The sequence below is a fragment of the Schistocerca serialis genome, chromosome 1, assembly GCF_023864345.2.
Source record: "Schistocerca serialis cubense isolate TAMUIC-IGC-003099 chromosome 1, iqSchSeri2.2, whole genome shotgun sequence".
Classification (NCBI taxonomy): domain Eukaryota; kingdom Metazoa; phylum Arthropoda; class Insecta; order Orthoptera; family Acrididae; genus Schistocerca; species Schistocerca serialis.
In genome coordinates this window covers 896,637,419-896,657,829 of record NC_064638.1, presented here as the reverse complement: position 1 = coordinate 896,657,829, position 20,411 = coordinate 896,637,419, and positions in this window count along the sequence as shown.

Genomic DNA, 20,411 nt, shown 5'->3' with positions numbered 1-20,411 from the left:
ATGCCAAATTTAAAAGAACGCTAAACATTCAAGACCGGCGAAGATTTTCAGAAGTCGAAATTTAGCGCGAATTTCAATGTGAGAGGCTTTAAATAGTTTCCGCAACGAAACAGTGTCTCTAAATCTGGCAGAAAACCCAAAGAGATTCTGATCGTGTGTAAAGTATACCAGTGGAATGTCGCAATCAGTAACTCCACTATGTGATAACAATGGTGATGTTACTGTTGAAAGTGCCACTGAACAGGTTTACTAAACATGGTTTCCCGAATTTTATTCATAAAAGAAGACGAATTAAATACTCCATAATTCGAACCAAGAACGGCTGTCAACATGAGCAACTTACATGTAGGAGCTTAAAACAGTAAAGGAAGGCAAGGATTCCGGTACAGTTTGTATACCAGCCATATTCCTTTCAAAGTATGCTGATACAATAGCTGCATACTCAGCAGTCATATACAACCGCTGGATCGTAGAAAGATCCGTACCCAAAGACTGGAAAGTTGCGTAAGTCACACCAGTACTCAAGAAAGGAAAAAAGAGTAATCCTTTAAATGGCAGACCCTTATCACTAATGTCGATTTGCAGTAGGATTTTGGAATACACATTGTACTCGATCATTATGAATTACCTCGAAGAAAGCTATTTATTGACTAAAAGCCAACATGGATTCAGGAAATATGTTCTTGCGAAATACAACTAACACTTTACTCCCACAAAGTAACGAGTGCTATTGACATGGAACGTCAAATTTATTCCATTTTTTAAAATTTCCAGATGGAGTTCACAACGTTCCTCAGAAGAGACTTCTCATTAAACTTCGTAGTTACGGAGTATAGTCTTAGTTGTGTGACTGCATTCGTGATTTCTTGTCAGAAAAGTTCACAGTTCGTAATAACTGACGAAAAGTCATCGAGTAAGTCAGAAGTAATATCTAGCAACCCCAAGAAAATGTTATAGGCCCTCTGCTGTTCCTGATCTACGTAAACCATTTAGGAGACAATCTGAGAAGCCCTCTTAGATTTTTTGGGGGGTGATGTTGTCACTTACCGTCATGCACAGTCGTCAGATGATCAAAACGAATTGAAAAATGATTTAGACACGATGTCTGTATGGTGCAAAAAGTGGAAATTGCCTGTAAGTCATGAAAAATATGAAGTCAAACGCATGAACGCTAAAAAGAATCCATTAAATTTCAGTTACACAGTAAATCATACAAATCTGAAAGCTGTAAACTCAGCTAAATGCTTAGGGATTACAATTAGTTAAATTGGAAGGATCCCGCAGATAACCTTGTGGGGAAACCAAATCAAAGACTGCAATTTACTGACAGAACACATAGAAAATGCACCGGGTCCACTGAAGAGATTGGTTACACTACTCTTGTCTAACTTCTCTGGAGTATGGTTGTGCGGTATGGGATCCGCATCAGGTAGGATTGACGGAGGACATCGGAAAATTTCAAAGAAGGGCAGGACATTTAGTATTATCGTGAAATATGGGATAGATACCACTGATATGATACAGGCATTGCTGTGGCAGTAATCAAAACAAAGGCGTTTTTCGCTCAGGCAGGACATCTGGGGAAATTTCACTCACCAACTTTCTTCTCAGAATGTGAAAATATTTTGTTGGCGTACACCTATATAGGAAGAAATGATCATCATAATAAAATAAGAGAAATCAGAGATAAGACGTAAAAATTTTGTGAAGTGTTCGTTTTTCCAGCGACTTGTTCGAGAATGGAACGGTTGATAAGTAGCTCAAAGGTTTTTCGATATACTCTCTGGCAGGCACTTAATTGTGAAATGCAGAGTTCATGCAGATGTAGACGTAGATCCAAAAGTATCCCTCAGATATTTCCTTTCATTGGCTCTTAAACGTTTCCTCTCTTGTTTTTGTCTCGTACATGATTCGCTTCCAAAACAGGAGGCTGGTCTTGCTGAGCATCTTTGAGGAGTTAATATACACATTACGTGGTTTTGGACTTTTGTTCCTTTGAAAACGTGAGTAATTATTCCAAATGCACTACTGCAGTTTTGGATTATGTATGTATTTGGATAATATGTGTCGCCAAATTATTATTAAAAGAAATGGTTTAACCTATTAATGAACTGTCCATACAATTTTAGTCTGTGATAGGCAATTTTCTTTCAAGACCTTGACCTTACGTTTTGTTATTGGGACATTAAATTACAACGTTTTTCTGTAAAATTTTGACGGTGGTCCGTATATTACCAAATAGAGACTGACCATCTGCATATGCACTGACGAATAAAAAATCGCAACGCCAAAAAATAATTAATGTAGAGTAATGAAATTTCTGGAATACATTTTTCTAACATACGGTTTTTTCGTGATTAGCATTGCAAGATCATAGAAAGTGTAAGCGTGAGTCAATGTAAATGGGGATACATTAATAATCAGAGTACTCGGTAGAATGTTGAATGCAATCATACAAACAGCATGCATGTGTCGTTGAGGTGCTGGGTGTCAATTCGTGGGACGGAGTTCCATGCCTGTAGCACTAGATTAGAAAATACAGGTTTGGCTAATATCCTTTGTGGATGACGCAGTAGTTGTCGAATGATGACGTCCCATGTGTGCTCGATTGGAGACAGATCTGGTGAACGAGCAGGCCGAGGCAACATGTCAACACTTAGTAGAGTATGTTGGGTTACAATATGGTATGTGAGCTAGCGTTATCCTGTTAGAAAACACCCCCTGGAATGTTGATCATGCATTTCTACACAACTGATAGAGTTCCCGCTGTCAAACGAAATCGCACCCCAGACCATAAGCATTCAGACAGGTTGGGTGCAGGTCGTGAGCTGGCCTCCTTCTAACCAACACACGGCCGCCAGTGGCACCGAGGCAGATCCAGCTTTCATCAGAAAACACCACAGAATTCCACCTTTCCCTCCAATGATCCCTCGCTTGACACCACTGAAGTCTTAAATGGTTGTTGTTTGGGGTCAGTGGGATGCACGCTACAGGTCTCCTGCCTGGGAGCTGTTCTTGAAGTAACCTTTTCGTAAGAGTGCCACTACGGTGAAAACTGCTGCTCAAATTGTTGCTGCAGATGCTGTACGATGAGCCAGAACCATACGCTGAACACGACGTTCTTCCCTCTCGTTCGCTCCACGTGGCCGTCCAAAGCGCGCTCTTCTTGGGACCGTACGTTCCCGTGACAACCACTGCCAGCAATCGTCCACAGTGGCCAAGTCTTTCTGCAGTATCGCAGAAGGATCACCCATCTTCTAGTGGCCCTATTACACGACCTTGTTCAAACTCAGCGAGATGTTGATGACGGCGTGTTTGTGGCCTTAAAGGTATTTCTGACTAACATCAACTCACCGTGTCCAGTCGCATTGGTAACAAGCGCTCACGACCGATAGAGCGTGTATTTAAAGCAAACCTGGTTTGCACCCTCGTAGTGACGTTATTAGAAACGCTGTTACCCGACATGCGTGAAATTTGAACAGACGTCATATTTCGGATGTAGAAACATTCCTACAACTTTCGTTTATCTAGCACAACTCCTCCTTGGTGCTGCGATTTTTTTCCATCGATGGTATCTGAGGTGTTACTGCGGAGAAGCTAAATGTCACCATTAATTACACTGTTATGGGTGTTAAATAAAATTTGTTATATAGAGTAACACTGTCATATAGAAACATTCCTACAACTTTCGTTTATCTAGAACAACTCCTTCTTGGTGCTGCGATTTTTTTCCATCGATGGTATCTGAGGTGTTACTGCGGAGAAGCTAAATGTCACCATTAATTACACTGTTATTGGTGTTAAATAAAATTTGTTATACAGAGTAACACTGTCTTATATAACAGTTGATTGATTTATATTCTGACGGTTCTGTGCCTAATTCGTGGATATCTTAATTTCTATATGCAGTTTATTAATTTATTGAATGAACTGATTAGACATACAACTGCGAAATTATTTATAAATTTTCTTCTATTCCTTTTGGAAATAAAAACCACCTTTTCTTACTGCAATGTATTTTATTTGTTCCAGACGGGTTTCGCTTATTATTTTAAGGCATATTCTCTGGGACCAGGAATGATACTGTAAATTTACATAATGGTAGTGAATTTTGTGTGTTATGTGGCTTTATGAACGTTCAGGTGAAGTCTTCTGAATTTCTGGTACAGACAAATAATTTATTATAATTTATGAACACAATAGACGTTTTTTTATTAATTTTTTACGCTTTTCAGTTAAAATTTATAGTGCAAAATTCTCATTGGCACAAGACCTCTCCTAAAACCATTATGTTATTCACCCAACAGTTTTGTTCGTGAGTTCTGACAAGGAATCCATTGAGTGGGATGTCGTAAGTTTAATCTTTAGTAGGGCTCATTTGAAAGTATTATATTGACACAAGAAATATTAACTGCTAATGACTCACAATGTGTGTCAGGAGGGCGGCGAAAGATGACCGTGCGGGAGGTGCAAATATCAACCGTCTATGGGATGTACGTATTACACTTCACAAAATGGACACCGGCAACATTCAAGAAATGTTGAAAACAAACCATTAACTTGCGCCATGAATGCCGAATGAAAAGGTTCGCACCATCAAGATCGGAGGTGAACTCCTTGGAAGCTACAAACCGCGCAGGACGTTCAGCTAGGTATTCACTCTTAAAGAATTTGTATAGAATAATATTCGTGTAACGGGCTGATGAGAACTGATGGAATGTGTGGCATGCAAATGCAACCGAAAGCGAAAAAGTCTGTCGTGGAGCTTTTCGTGAAACTGGCTATGCTTTAAGGAGTAGCTGCAGACAGTGTGATAATACGTGTCACAGACGCGGAAAAAAAAACATCCAGAGGCTAAATTTGTCCAGTGGTTCCAGGTGCTATGATCTCCAATGTCATATACTTTTCAGGAGGGATAGTTTGCTCCAAAGGAGCACACATCAGTAACCAAGCAAAAGCAAGTTATTTTGACCAGCTATTGTTCAAAGTAGTGCTCATACCATAGCTGTAGCCTCTTTCGAGCATTTTCCCAGTCTTGCTTGCTGCAATTGCAGGATCACGCACACGAGAAAGTATCGTAAGGAGCAGAGCACCTCCAACTTCTCGCCGCACACTAAATCAGCCAATTTACCATTCGGATTAACAGTCAGCATGATTATAAGCGAATACGTTAGGGTACTGATGTTAGTTGATCTTGATATAAATCTCTTGGAACCTCTAATTTCCTCGGTTGCTTTCATATGCAGTTACCCTTCAAATACCGACTGGTCGAGTTGCAAACAAATTTCTTACTCAGTGATGGGAAAGTCAGTTTATCTCATCTATAAATTTTCGGATCGATTCCGCAGTTTTCTGTGCATCGTCAGGTTGATGCTTTGTGTTCAGGTTTCGTTATCTTACGTCTGCCAGTACTGTTTGAAATTAGGTAACTATCCACTACTTCCCTTGAAATCACTGTATCTGTGTCGCATGCAGTTTGAGGTGCATCACGTAGTAGATCACTATATTGCGCATCCCGTAAATTTACCGAACATCCATGAAAGGCGCGAACACCAGTTTCTGTAACATGCGCGCCTTGTCTTCCCTTGAATGTCCATAGTTTCGGTAAACGTTCATGCTGCAGTGCGGATTTATTACAAATCTGTTCATTTCATTTTTTCACTTGTTAAGCACACATCGTCATCATTGTACACATCATATGCATTGTCTGCACACGTTCCACGACTCATCTTGCAGAAACATTAATATTTCTTCTGTCACTTCTTTCTCACTCTGCGAAATTACTTGTTGTTCCTTTCTGACGAAATGTCAATTTCGGCAACTGCTGTTGTAGATATAATGCAGTGTCTGCTTTGTTTATCATTGAAGTTTCTCTGCTTTGCATCAACACCGCTACCATTGTATTACTGTTGCGGGTATTCGTCGACTAAGGAGTTAAAATGCGCTCCGTAGCCTCATGCTGTGCTTACTCTTGGATACCCCCAGTCCCGCCCCCTGTTGACGTCAGCAGCCAATATTGTACTTGCGTCGAATGCAGTAAACATCGTTGGCCTTTTGCAACCTCACACTAAAAGGATTCCTTGTAAGTTCAGTAATCACTCTGCTACAAAAATTCCATCTTCTGTTTATACACCTCATATATCTGTAATTTTCAGTCTTCAGTGTTTCCTGTACTGATAATAGGTATGACTATAGTCTACTGCAAAGGTGTCTCAACACCACAGTCTGCCCACGTTTTGTTGAACACTCTAAGAAATTTTAATTTTCGGCTATAATCAGCATATTAAACAGCTCAGTATGAAGACAGTCTCCACCTGATGCTTTATTATTTTTTGTGAATTTCAGTTCTCTGCTTAATTCCTCCTCAGACATATTTGAAAGCAAATCATTGTTTGATTTCGAAATTTCAGGACTCTCTTCAGTTATTGACTTTGAATTTTGGAAAAAAATTACATGTTTCTTTATTAAACACGTAAATGTTTCTACTAGACTTATTAAATTCACTTAAGTGTTTTAATATTTTCTATGCTTTTGTGCCAGTCATCGATAGATGTTCTTCTATTCTACAAATAAAATCAATCCTTTTTTCTCAACTTTTATAGCTGCTCTTTTTATTGTGGTTCTCCAGCTTTCGTATAATATTTTGTCTTCAATAATCCAATTGCTGAGTAACTTTGGAAAACTTCTCACACTATTCTCATATATGCAGCAATTTCATCGTCCCAAATTCTCAGATATTTCTTTTGTTGCCATATAAGTCTAACGAAGTTTCAGGTTCTGCTTGTATCAGAATTTCATAGATGGAGCACCATTTATCTTTTGTGTCACTTCAAAATTCTGTGATTCAACGTTTTATGCTTTCTTCTTCTGATACCTTGATCCCAGTTATTCCTTTTCCTTCGGTCTTTACTCTCAATTCATTTTTAATTATCTTGAATGGAGTGAACAGGCTGCTACTAGTAAAGAAATAGTTTGTTTCTGGTTCATAATGTCTGTAGCCTCTATTATGGAATTACGTGTTTTATGATTTGCTATTGTTCAATCTGTTACAGAGTGAGAATTTTGAGATAGCAAAGTTCTCATATAGTAGCATTCCATGTGGTGTTAAACTATGTTTTCACTAACAAATTTAGAGACTTAAAACATTAAGTCTCTAAATTTGTTAGTCTTTTTACATTTTCGTTGATAGTACTCGTATGTTCACAAAGTATCGCAAGAAAACGCGGTTTTTTTCACTCTTGCGTCGAGACCACTATGCAATATTAATATCTTTAGCAAATTTTGTTAATGAGTTCACTTTCTTTTTCAACTTCTGCTAGTGTGTACACTGCTGTCCTTGTTAGATACACTCTGTAGAATTTAATCTTGCTGGAAGAATTCCACCATTCCAGGAAACATGAGTCTCGATTTCTTTTCTGTATGTATAGATCTTAGACGAATTTAGACTAAAAGGTTGTTTTAGTTCTTAATTCTCCCAGTTTTATCCTTGAATATTTCAGTTACCAATTTTCAAAATATTCTTATTATTCTATTTTATGCCCTTGTGAATCGCTTAATCTACTTTTTTAAACATCTGTCTTTTCTTCTCAGAACGTGAAAGGGTATAGATGGCTTACTAAACAGTAGTTATCTAGATTTGACAAGTCTAGTAATAGTGTCAGCTCCTTTTGGCGATTAACATATCCTCTAAACACAGTGGGAATGTTACACTGTTCTGATTTCACAGCTTCATTCATAACAGAGCGTAAACATGAAAATAAAAATGGTTGTAAGGTCAGATAGTGCATAAGAGACGTATTACCCTCTTTATTGCTCGTGTCATAATAAAGATATTCGTTAAAGGCCCTTTATTGTTACCAATACTTCCCCATCCCCAAAAAATAGTGCATTCGTTAATACATCAGCAGAGCCAAAAGTTATTTAAAACCTTAAAATTCCAGAAAATATTATGCACCACAGTTTCAGACCAGTCTAACTTGCTATAACAAGGCAGTATTTGGACTTATCAGCTACTATAGTGACGGTATTTTGCTGCGCAGCTTGTAGTACTTCGATGCTTGACACAAATGTAGCATTTATCATGTTCATAAATAGCACAATTGCCCAAACAGGTGAAGATAGAAGGAATTCATTTGTTGTTGTTGTTGTGGTCTTCAGTCCTGAGACTGGTTTGATGCAGCTCTCCATGCTACTCTATCCTGTGCAAGCTTCTTCATCTCCCGGTACCTACTGCAGCCTACATCCTTCTGAATCTGCTTAGTGTATTCATCTCTTGGTCTCCCTCTACGATTTTTACCCTCCCCGCTGCCCTCCAATACTAAACTGGTGATCCCTCGATGTCTCAGGACATGTCCTACCAACCGATCCCTTCTTCTAGTTAAGTTGTGCCACAAGCTCCTCTTCTCCCCAACTCTATTCAATACCTCTTCATTAGTTATGTGATCTACCCATCTAATCTTCAGCATTCTTGTGTAGCACCACATTTCGAAAGCTTCTATTCTCTTCTTGTCTAAACTGGTTATCGTCCACGTTTCACTTCCATACATGGCTACACTTCATACAAATACTTTCAGTAACGACTTCCTGACATTTAAATCTATACTCGATGTTAACAAATTTCTCTTCTTCAGAAACGCTTTCCTTCTCATTGCCAGTCTACATTTTATATCCTCTCTACTTCGATCATCATCAGTTATTTTGCTCCCCAAATAGCAAAACTCCTTTACTACTTTAAGTGCCTCATTTCCTAATCTAATTCCCTCAGCATCAACCGACTTAATTAGACTACATTCCATTATCCTCGTTTTGCTTTTGTTGATGTTCATCTTATACCCTCCTTTCAAGACACTGTCCATTCCGTTCAACTGCTCTTCCAAGTCCTTTCCTGTGTCTGACAGAATTACAATGTCATCGGCGAACAGCAAAGTCTTTATTTCTTCTCCATGGATTTTAATACCTTCTCCGAACTTTTCTTTTGTTTCCTTTATTGCTTGCTCAATATACAGATTGAATAACATCGGGGATAGGCTACAACCCTGTCTCACTCCCTTCCCAACCACTGCTTCCCTTTCATGTCCCTCGACTCTTATGACTGCCATCTGGTTTCTGTACAAATTGTAAATAGCCTTTCGCTCCCTATATTTTACCCCTGCCACCTTCATAATTTTAAAGAGAGTATTCCAATCAACATTGTCAAAAGCTTTCTCTAAGTCTACAAATGCTAGAAACGTAGGTTTGTCTTTCCTTAATCTTTCTTCTAAGATAAGTAGTAGGGTCAGTATTCCCTCACGTGTTCCAATATTTCTACGGAGTCCCAATGGGTCTTCCCCGAGGTTGGCTTCTATCAGTTTTTCCATTCATCTGTAAAGAATTCACGTTAGTATTTTGCAGCTGTGGCTTATTAAACTTAATTCACTTACAGGATGTATATCGTCTTGTTCTTTTGATCACCGAACCGAAGGATGGATTGATACAGCGGTTAGTGCCAGTGCTTGTAGCATGCGCATAAAAGATTAATTATGTCTCGTAATTCAAATAAAATGTTAGATAATTAATATAATGTAAGAACAGCAGTTTATTTGTAATCGATTCTTGTGATTATACTTTGTAATTCTTCCCACGTTGATGTTCTGCAGCCCCTTCACAATTTCCTTGCATGGTTTACAAAAGATTTTGCATAATGTTTATATAATAGTGCGATACTGGAACTGTACTGCGTTGAAATTCTGTATTGAACACAAACTGTAAGACTTCTGTATGAATAGTAGCTAACAATTCTTGTGTATAATCATTCTTCAAACATAACTTAATGCGGTCTTTCAAGCAGCCCCAAATATAAATGTCCACAGAGGTTACATCTGGAGAATGTAGTAATCAGTGAAAGGAATTACTAAACTCAATACACCGTCCCGAAAATTCCCTATTAATGCGTTCCATGAACACTTCAGTCGCAAAACGTAGTAAACTTTAAGAAATTAATATTTATTACAGTTAACAAATACACTTCGGTTAGTAATGGCTAGTGAAAGAAATATGAAATACGAATGTATTTCCTTGACCATTTGTTTCACGGCTAAATGAATCTTGTAAACTGAATGATATATTCTGCTGAAAGAATCGTTTGTAATAATTCTTCAAGAATGTGTGAACATCTGGCGATGTCATTTAGCTTAATACCTGGTAAAACGAATTTAATTTCAGATAACCTACCTTTAAATTGTTTTCCACTTCTTCAGTTACAGTCCTTGCTTTAATATTGACTGAATGCAGTTTCTACTCTGCTAAGACAAATAAATAAATTTTCAAAACTTTTTCTGAGGCAGGTTAAATTTAGAATGTTTCAAGGTATATAAAAACCTATTTTCAATAAATTGATGTTCCAGAAGATCTGAAATCCAAAAACGCTTGGCGCTTTGAGATCATCTTAAATTTCTGTGTAGATTTGTTATGAGCCAAAGCAATAAACTAAACAAACATTTCCCTGTACCTATTCGAATTCATTTACGTCAACACTGAAGTCAAAATGATTGACTAATACTCAAAGTTTACCGCCACTGATTTGTTTCAACACACTACCTGTCGATTTTGACACATATCAATGATCCGCCACTAAACATGAAAGACGACTTGAATAGTTTTGTCTTAGCAGTTGACACAAGTGTTACTGCAAAAGGCGTGAAACATAATATAAATGAAGTACCTAGTAACACAGTGACCAACATCAGATAGAGGCCTTCAGAGAACAGATTAATGAATTTCAACAAAACGCAGTGCATTCAGTTTCGGACAATAAATGCTTGTAAATGTAAATATTTATAACACCAAGGTGGTCAAATATCAAGGCGACCATTTTAAATTTTCAGAACTGAGGGTAGATGGAAGCCTTTGTTGGAAACATCACTATATGAACGAACTACGATCCCTCTGAAACTGAAGTGTGAACACTTGCTACATTGGTTACATTCGCACTATTATCTCGACCAGTGGTATACTTTGAGCCAACTCTGTGAACTAACCAAAAATATTGTACGAGACATTCGCGGACGTTTTTCCGCGTCTATTCAGGAAAAAATCTCGAGCTTTCGAAGAATACTTCTATAGGCTTCCTCAGAAGCAACTGTCTACACTGCTGCTACGGTGGCCTTGTATAGCCTTCTGACGTCTTGCGATTGCTCGGTAATTACGTGATGCTGTCGCAGATGGTGTCAAACTCTGTACTGGTGATCTCACGGCTCCCGCAGTAGAGCAAATATTGCGACAAATGTCTCTGCACATTGTCTGCATCGACATCTCGTTTATATCCATCGCTAAGAGTAGATCCGCTGTCACACACACTCTTATTTCTACAGCTTCTTTAATTACATAGTCCAAGTATGTAGACCAAACGTTTCTTTCGTCAAAAAATATTTCGTGTTTGTTTGTAGAGCTGTGAATTGAGAGGCCGAGAACTGCAGTTATCTGTAGTTGGCGAGCAGTGTCTTACAAACAAACACAAAATCTTATTTGACTTAACAGAAGCTTTGCCCCAGGCTCCTACATACTAAGATTCTATAATTAAAGACGCTGTACAAATAAGCCTGTCAGCAGCAGTTTAGACAGACAGTTGCTGCTGACGAAGACGATGGAGGTGATCAAAAGTTCGATGTTTTATCCTGAGTTGAAGTGGCAAGAAGCTCGAGAATGTTTTATGCAACAGTTCGCTCTCACCAACAATAATCTTACAAGGGAAACTGCCAATCGCACCCCCCCCCCCCCCCACCCACCACCACCACCACCCACCCCTCAGGTTTGGTGTTAGGAGGGCCCAGTGGGCAGCATGTAAAAAACTGAACACTGATCAAGTATGAAAACAGGAAAAAGGTGTACAGAACTACGAAAAAAAAAGCAAAATAGAAACACTGAAGGGTCCAAGGACAAGAAGTGCAATATAGAGCAATCTAAAGCAACGATGATGTCGTGGGTAGCTGTTCAAGATGTCAATCAACCGAACCTTGTTCAAACCTTCCTTGTGCCACTTATTTCTTTCCACCCTCCCCGCTGTTCACTCTATTCAAATTTTTGTTTATGTCGCGGTGTAAAGTCCGTCTGCAACAGCGAGGTGTAAGGAAGGAACCGATGATTCTGCACAACTACTATATTAACAACCGAAAAGAAGTGGTTTTAGAATGGGTACCACAAACGCTTGAGGACAAGATGACAAGTCAGCAGAACCCTACACCGGAAAACACGTCTGGTGTGTCATACACGGCATTAGTGACAGTATGTATGTCATATGGTAGGAGTCTCTTACCGACGCACCTAATTTGTAGACCTGGTAAGTGAGTGAGATATGCCTCCTTGCCCGATTTAGGTGTTCCTATAAATGAAAGTGTGATCGCTCCCAAGGAAATCATGGAAACATAAAAGCTTGTCACATAAACTGCAACAAATGAAAGCAACCGTTTCATAATCACACAGTTTCTCAGTGCTCTGTCGAAACATATGTTTTTAACGTTTTTGAAATTGCGTTTCGTGTTGGAAGTTTGGGTTCTTGAATTCCTTTTTGTAAATAGTTCACACCCGTTTATCTGTCGTTTTCATTTCCGTGAGACGTCTATGTGGTATCTCGGATGTTCTCACTGTTCATCACGTTTACTTAAGACGGTAATGTATACTTATGAGATGACTCATATTCTACACTCAAGAGTCAAAGAAAATGGTACACACTCCCAGTATCGTCTAGGGCAACCGCGATCGTGCAGAGGTGCTGCAACAAGACGTGGCATGGAGTCGACTAATGTCTGAAGCAGTGCTGGAAGGAACTGACACCATGAATCCTGCAGGACTGTCCATAAATCCGTAAGAGTACGAGGGATGGAGATCTCTTCTGAACAGCACGTTGTAAGGCACCCCAGATATGCTCAGTAATGTCCATTTTTGGGGAGTTTGGTGGCCAGCAGAAGTTTTTAAACTACGAAGAATGCTCCTGGACCCAGTTCTGACGTGTGGGGTTTCGCATTGTCCTACTGGAAATGCCCAAGTCCGTCGTAATGCATAATGGACATGAATGGATGCAGGTGATCTGACAGGATGCTTACGTATGTGTCACTTGTCAGAGTCGTATGAAGACGTATCAAGGGACCCTTACCACTCCAACGGCACACGTCCCACACCATTACGAAGCCTCAATCAGCTTGAACGGTCTCCTGCTGACATGCAGGGTCCATAGGTTGATGAGGCTGTCTCCATACCCGTAAACGTTCATCCGCTAGGTACAATTTGAAACACGACTCTTCCGACGAGGCAACATGTTTCCAGTCATGACTGGTCCAACGTCGGTGTCGATGTCGACGGGCCAAGGGGACGTGAAAAGCCTTACGTCCTTCAGTTATCAAGGGTACACTATATCGATTATGTTTCGTTGAATGGTTCGCACTCTGACAGTTGTTCATACCCCACCCTATTGAAATCCGCAGCAATTTGCGGAAGAGTTGCACTTCTGTCACGTTGAACGATACTCTTCAGTCGCGTTGGTCCCGTTGTTGAAGGATTCTTTTTCCAGCCGCAGAAATGTCGGAGGTTTTCGTTTACACTCGTGAAATGGTCGTATGGGTAAATCCCCATTTCATCGGTACCTCGGAGATGCTGTGTCCCATCGCTCCTGCGCCGATTATAACACCACGTTCAAACTCACTTAAATCTTGATAACCTGCCATTGTAGCAGCAGTAACCGATGTAACAACTGCCCCAGACACTTGCCTTACAACGCCCGCAGTGCCGTATTATGCTTGTTTACATATATCTGTATTTGAATAAGCATGCCTACACCGGTATCTTTGGCGCTTCAATGTATAAATAATGTATAGTATGACAGTTGTCAATACTACAGAAAGAGAACAAACATTTCAATGACCGGACGGAAAATTCGTAACGTTGTGGAAAAAAAAAATGACGGGAGGGAGTCTTGAACAACACTCGTCCGCTTCGTCGTCCTACACCGTGACTACTTAACCCGACGTTGTGGTTGCTGTTGTTTGATGAATATTTCATTTCGTTAGCTCGGACCATTCACTATTTCTATTTTGCTTTTTTTTACAGTTCAGTACGCCTTCTTCCTGTTTTCTTGCTTGATCTGTGTTCAGTTATTTATGGTTATCCGCTGGGTCATCTTACCACTAAATCTGAGGGGGGTTGGATGGGAAGTTTATCTTGTTTGGAAAGGAAATGGCGGTCACACTGATCAGCGTTGTTAGTCTGCTACCTTCGTGTAGGCCGTTGTTCAGGTTTTCGGACACATGACGCTGCTCTGTACACATATTCCATTATGGGCTTTGTCTCTGTCAGTACTGAATCTTTCAGAATAAACAACAACATTCATACATTCATTCACTTAAGACCAGATGGATGTGTTTGTGCACTTAGACAGCACTTCCTTAAGCAATTCATAAAAAATGTGCACTACTCAGCAGGCTTCTTTTCCAATAGCGTTGTAGAAGAACTGAAGAAACCTGAGTGATAAAGCACAGGTACTCAAATCTAAGTTTAAATGCTTCCTTGTGCCATACTCTTATCGCGTATTAGCCTTCGTCGCTGTAATTGGGAACTTTTCACTGTACAACAGGTAAAAATTTATGCGTTTGTTTCCAAGTTTTCTAATGCGTTTTCTGTAAACTACGTAGTGACTCGTCCCATGAACAACTAACTCTGGCTCCATCGTCCCACGAGACCTGTTAAGTAAATAAACAAAATTGAAAATTTTTTGTGTGCAGTCATTGTCAGCGCGCCGTGACACAGAATCCCGAGCATAAATCGATGTCGTTTTGTTGTAGCTCTGGTACGCCAAATTTCTGCCGCTCTGCGCCAGCAGGTATCCTCTGACCTTTGTGTAACATCGTCATTCCCGACTGAGAGCCGTTAACACCGCTGCTATAGGCGTGTAAACAAAAAATTTCGAAGAAAACTCACAAATTTACACGTTTAAAACATTTTCTAATTTTTGTGTAGGTACATCATTTTTCTGAAGTTCCTAAACGGGCAGAATGTATACATCGTGTTCTGGCGAACTCAATTTCTACAACCAAAATTTAAAATAACAGCACTTGCTGACGTCATGGCATACTAATGTTTGACTGTAATCGAAAAATTCTGGTGGAATTGCGTTTTCGTGCAATTATCATCAACAGTATAAAAGACTTCTTTTTAATAACGATAACAACTCATGCCGGCCGCTGTAACCGAGCGGTTCTAGGCGCTTCAGTTTGGAACCGCGCGACCGCTACGGCCGCAGGTTCGAATCCTGCCTCGGGCATGGATTTGTGTGATGTCCTTAAGTTAGTTAGGTTTAAGTAGTTCTACGTTCTAGGGGACTGATGACCTCAGATGTTAAGTCCCGTAGTGCTCAGAGCCGTTTGAACCATTTGAACAACTCATGTGATTTCTCGTACACAGTGTAAGCCACAGGGCTTCCCAACACTTTTCTTCATGATAGTGTTCAGTGACTGATCATAGATATTGTTTTAACACGATATTTATTCAACGACCAGATGAGAAGTTAAGAACATGTCCAAAAACTGAAGCAGTATCTGAGCGTTCATCGTTCGTGATGTGACTCAACAAAATCACATAATTTAGCGACCTAACAACATCATGCACCTGCTCGATCAAATGTAGGTGGAGAGCTAAGGAAAGTTGGCTGTTAAGGTCCCGTTGACACTAGATATTAGACAAGTGTGAGATTGAAAACGGCCGCGGCCGTTTTAAGAAACTACTACAATATTGACGGTAGCGAAACGACGAGGAACCTACATCAGAAGGGCAAGGCACCCTGCCCGTCAACAAGATGTCCGTGATCATGACCACAAAGTACTCGTACCAGCATCGATTCAGGAACTGTTCATGAAATCAAATTAGGAAGTGCACTGAACAGCTCTGTCAAAAATATGTTACGGTAATTTTTCCATTTTAGTGGTTGACAAGCTCCGTTGCCCCTCCCCCCCCCCTCCAATCCCCCCCCCCCCCCCCCTGAACCATGGACCTTGCCGTTGGTGGGGAGGCATGCCTGCCTCAGCGATACAGATGGCCGTACTGTAGGTGCAACCACAACGGAGGGGTATCTGTTGAGAGGCAAAACAAACGTGTGGTTCCTGAAGAGGGGCAGCAGCCTTTTCAGGAGTTGCAGGGGCAACAGTCTGGATGATTGACTGATCTGGCCTTGTAACGCTAATCAAAACGGCCTTGCTGTGCTGGTACTGCGAACGGCTGAAAGCAAGGAGAAACTACAGCCGTATGGTTAAATGATGATGGCGAAATCTTCGGTAAAATATTACGGAGGTAAAATAGTCCCCCATTCGAAACTCCGGGCGGGGATTACTCAAGAGGACGTTGTTATCAGGAGAAAGAAAACTCGCGTTCTACGGGTCGGAGCGTGGAATGTCAGATGCCTTAATTGGGCAGGTAGGTTAGAAAATTTAAAAAGGGAAATGGATAGGTTAAAGTTAGATATAATGGGAATTAGTGAAGTTCGGTGGCAGGTGGAACAAGACTTCTGGTCAGGTGAATACAGGGTTATAAATACAGAATCAAATAGGTGTAATGCAGGAGTAGGTTTAATAATGAATAAAAAATAGGAATGCGGGTAAGCTACCACAAACAGCATAGTGAACACATTATTGTGGCCAAGATAGATACGACGCCCACGCCTACCACAGTAGTACAAGTTTATATGCCAACTAGTTCTGCAGATGCCGAAGAAATTAATGAAATATATGATGAGATAAAATAAATTATTCAGATAATGAAGAAAGACGAAAATTTAATTGTCATGGGTGACTGGAATTCGATATTACGAAAAGGAAGAGAAGGAAACGTAATATGTGAATGTGGAATGGGAGTATGGAATGAAAGAGGAAGCTGCCTGGTAGAATTTTGCACAGAGCATAACTTAATCATACTTAACACTTGGTTCAAGAATCATCAAAGAAGGTTGTATACATGGAAGAAGCCTGAAGATAATGGAAGGTGTCAGATAGTTTATATAATGGTAAGACAGAGATTTAGGAACCAGATTTTAAACTGAAAGACATTTCCTGGGGCAGATGTGGACTCTGACCACAATCTATTGGTTTTGAACTGTCGATTAAAACTGAAGAAACTGCAAAAAGAAGAGAATTTAAGGATATGGGACCTGGATAATTTGAAAGAACCAAAGGTTGTAGTTTCAGGCAGAGCATTAGGGAACGATTGAGAAGAATGGGGTAAAGAAATACAGTAGAAGATGAATGAGTAGCTTTCAGAGATGAAACAGTGAAAGCAGCAGAGGATCTAGTAGGTAAAAAAACGAGGGCTAATAGAACCCCTTGGGCAACAGAAGAGATATTGGATTTAATTGATGAAAGGAGAAAAAATAAAAATGCAGTAAACGAAGCAAGCAAAAAAGGAATACAAACGTCTCGAAAATAAGATCGACAGCATGTGCAAAATGTCTAAGCAGGGATGGTTAGAGTACAAATGTAAAGATGTAGAGCCTTATCTCACTAGGGGTAAGATAGATACTGCCTACAGGAAAATTGAAGAGAGCTTTGAAGAGTAGAGAACCACTTGCATGAATATCAAGAGCTCAGATGGGAACCCAGTTCTAAGCAAAGAAGGGAAAGCAGAAAGGTGGAAGGTGTATATAGAGGGTCTATACAAGGGCGATGTTCTTGAGGACAACATTATGGATATGGAATAGGAGGTAGATGAAGATGAAATGAGAGATATCATACTGCGTGAAGACTTTGACAGAGCAATGAAAGACATAAGTCGAAAGAAGGCCCCGGGAGTAGACAACATTACATTAGAACTACTGGTAGTCTTGGGAGAGCCAGCCCTGACAAACCTCTACCATCTGGTGAGCAAGATGTATGAGACAGGCGAAATACCCTCAGACTTCAGGAAGAATGTAATAATTACAATCCCAAAGAAAGCAGGTGTTGACAGATGTGAAAATTAGCGAACTATCAGTTTAATAAGCCGCGGCTGCAAAATACTAACACGAATTCTTTACAGACGAATGCAAAACTGGTAAAAGCCGACCTCGGGGAAGATCAGTGTCGATTTCGTAGAAATGTTGGAACACGTGAGGCAATACTGACCCTACGAAGTATCTTAGAAAATAGATTAAGGAAAGGCAAACCGACATTAATAGCATTTGTAGACTTAGAGAAAGCTTTTGACGATGTTGATTGGAATACTCTCTTTCGAATTCTGAAGGTGGCAGCGGTAAAATACAGGGATCGAAAGGCTATTTATAAATTGTGCAGAAACCAGATGGCAGTTATAAGAGTCGAGGGGCATGAAAGGGAAGCAGTGGTTGATGAGGGAGTGAGACAGGGTTGTGGCCTCTCCCTGATGTTATTCAATCTATATATTGAGCAAGCAGGAAAGGAAACATAAGAAAGATTCGGAGTGGGTATTAAAATCCATGGAGAAGAAATAAAAACTTTAAGGTTGGCCGATGACATTGTAATTCTGTCAGAGACAGCAAAGGACTTGGAAAAGCAATTGAACGGAATGACAGTGTCTTGAAAGGAGGGTATAAGATGAACATCAGCAAAAGCAAAACGAGGATAATGGAATGTAGTCGAATTAAGTCGGGTGATGCTGAGGGAATTAGATTGGGAAATGAGACACTTAAAGTAGTAAAGGAGTTTTACTATTTGGGGAGCAAAATAACTGATGATGATCGAAGTAGAGAGGATATAAAATGTAGACTGGCAATGGCAAGGAAAACGTTTCTGAAGAAGAGAAATTTGTTAACATCGAGTACAGATTTAAGTGTCAGGAAGTCGTTTCTGAAAGTATTTGTATGGAGTGTAGCCATGTATGGAAGAGAAAAGTGGACGATAAATAGTTTAGACAAGAAGAGAATAGAAGCTTTCGAAATGTGGTGCTTCAGAAAAATGATGATTAGATGGGTAGATCACGTATCTAACGAGAAGGTATTGAATAGAATTCGGAAGAAGAGAAATTCGTGGCACAACTTTACTAGAAGAAGGGATCACTTGATAGGACATATTATGGGGCATTAATTGATCACCAATTTAGTATTGGGGTGCAGCGTGAAGGGTAAAAATCGTAGAGGGAGGCCAAGAGATGAATACACTAAACAGATTCAGAAGGGTGTAGGTTGCAGTAGGTACTGGGAGACGAAGAAGCTTGCACAGGAGAGAGTAGCATGGAGAGCTGCACCAAACCAGTTTCTGGACTGCAGACCACAACAACAACAACAACAACAATCTCCCTTGCTGAGTATTATATTATTTTAAGAAATACAGCAAGCAGTCACTTTTTCATGTGGTTTTATTTAAGCTAATATGCATTACGGGCTTTCGTCCACCTTCATTTACCGTAATACATATTGGAAACTTTACTGAGCACATCGTTACAACATTGATAACATACTGAACGCTGATGCTTCCCTGTATTTAGTTCAACAAAAGAGTTATTCTGCACAGGGCAGCCGCAACATCCAATTTGTTGTCGCCGATGGAACACTCTATTGACTGAAGACTGCAGTGTGTATTACAGTAACTGAAGATTACCTACCAGCCGTTGAAAATGTAAGACAAAGGACATAAAATATTACGAAAAGTGTGTTCTTGGATAACACAGACATGATTATATACTGTAGATCATTATTATTGAATTTTGAATTCAAATACAGAGTTAATTCTACAGCCCACCTCTAGGATCAGAGAACGCCCGAAAATTTTATTTATTTCTCCTTAGTGTGTGTGTTTGTGTGTGTGTGTGTGTGTGTGTGTGTGTGTGTGTGTGTGTGTGTGAAAACTTATAGGAATTAGCTTCTAACGTCATCAGTCCCTAAGCTTACACTCTACTTAACCTAAATTATCCTAAGGACAAACGCACCCACCCATGAACGAGGGAGGATTCGAACCTCCGCCGGGACCAGACCCACAGTCCCTAACTGTAGCGCCCAAACCCCTCGGATAGTCACGCGCGGCTTCTCCTTAGTCTCCTCTTCTTCACGCTTCAGTTATCGCTGGTAATTCATTCATTGGCCAATAAGATTATAACATTGTGAAGACGTCGTCCAACAAACGTCAAACTGGCATAATACATTTGAATGTGTAAATGATTAGCATATGATCCAGGTCGCAGAAATGAAATACGAATACCCCCCCATCTACATGCTATGTACAATGAAAGATTACGCAGTACGGGTCTCATTCAGGAACCGCGTTTGAATTTTGCTTGTTTGTGAAATCGTGAATTGAGTGTTGTAAGAACAGAAATGTCTAAGAACAAGTGTTGGAATTCGCCAGTGGCAGTATCGTTTTATCATTCTACGATACTGCAACCGGACTGTTTCTCCCGTCTATTACGCGGATATGGAATCAACAGGTTCAGGAGGTCCGAACTTAACGCCATCT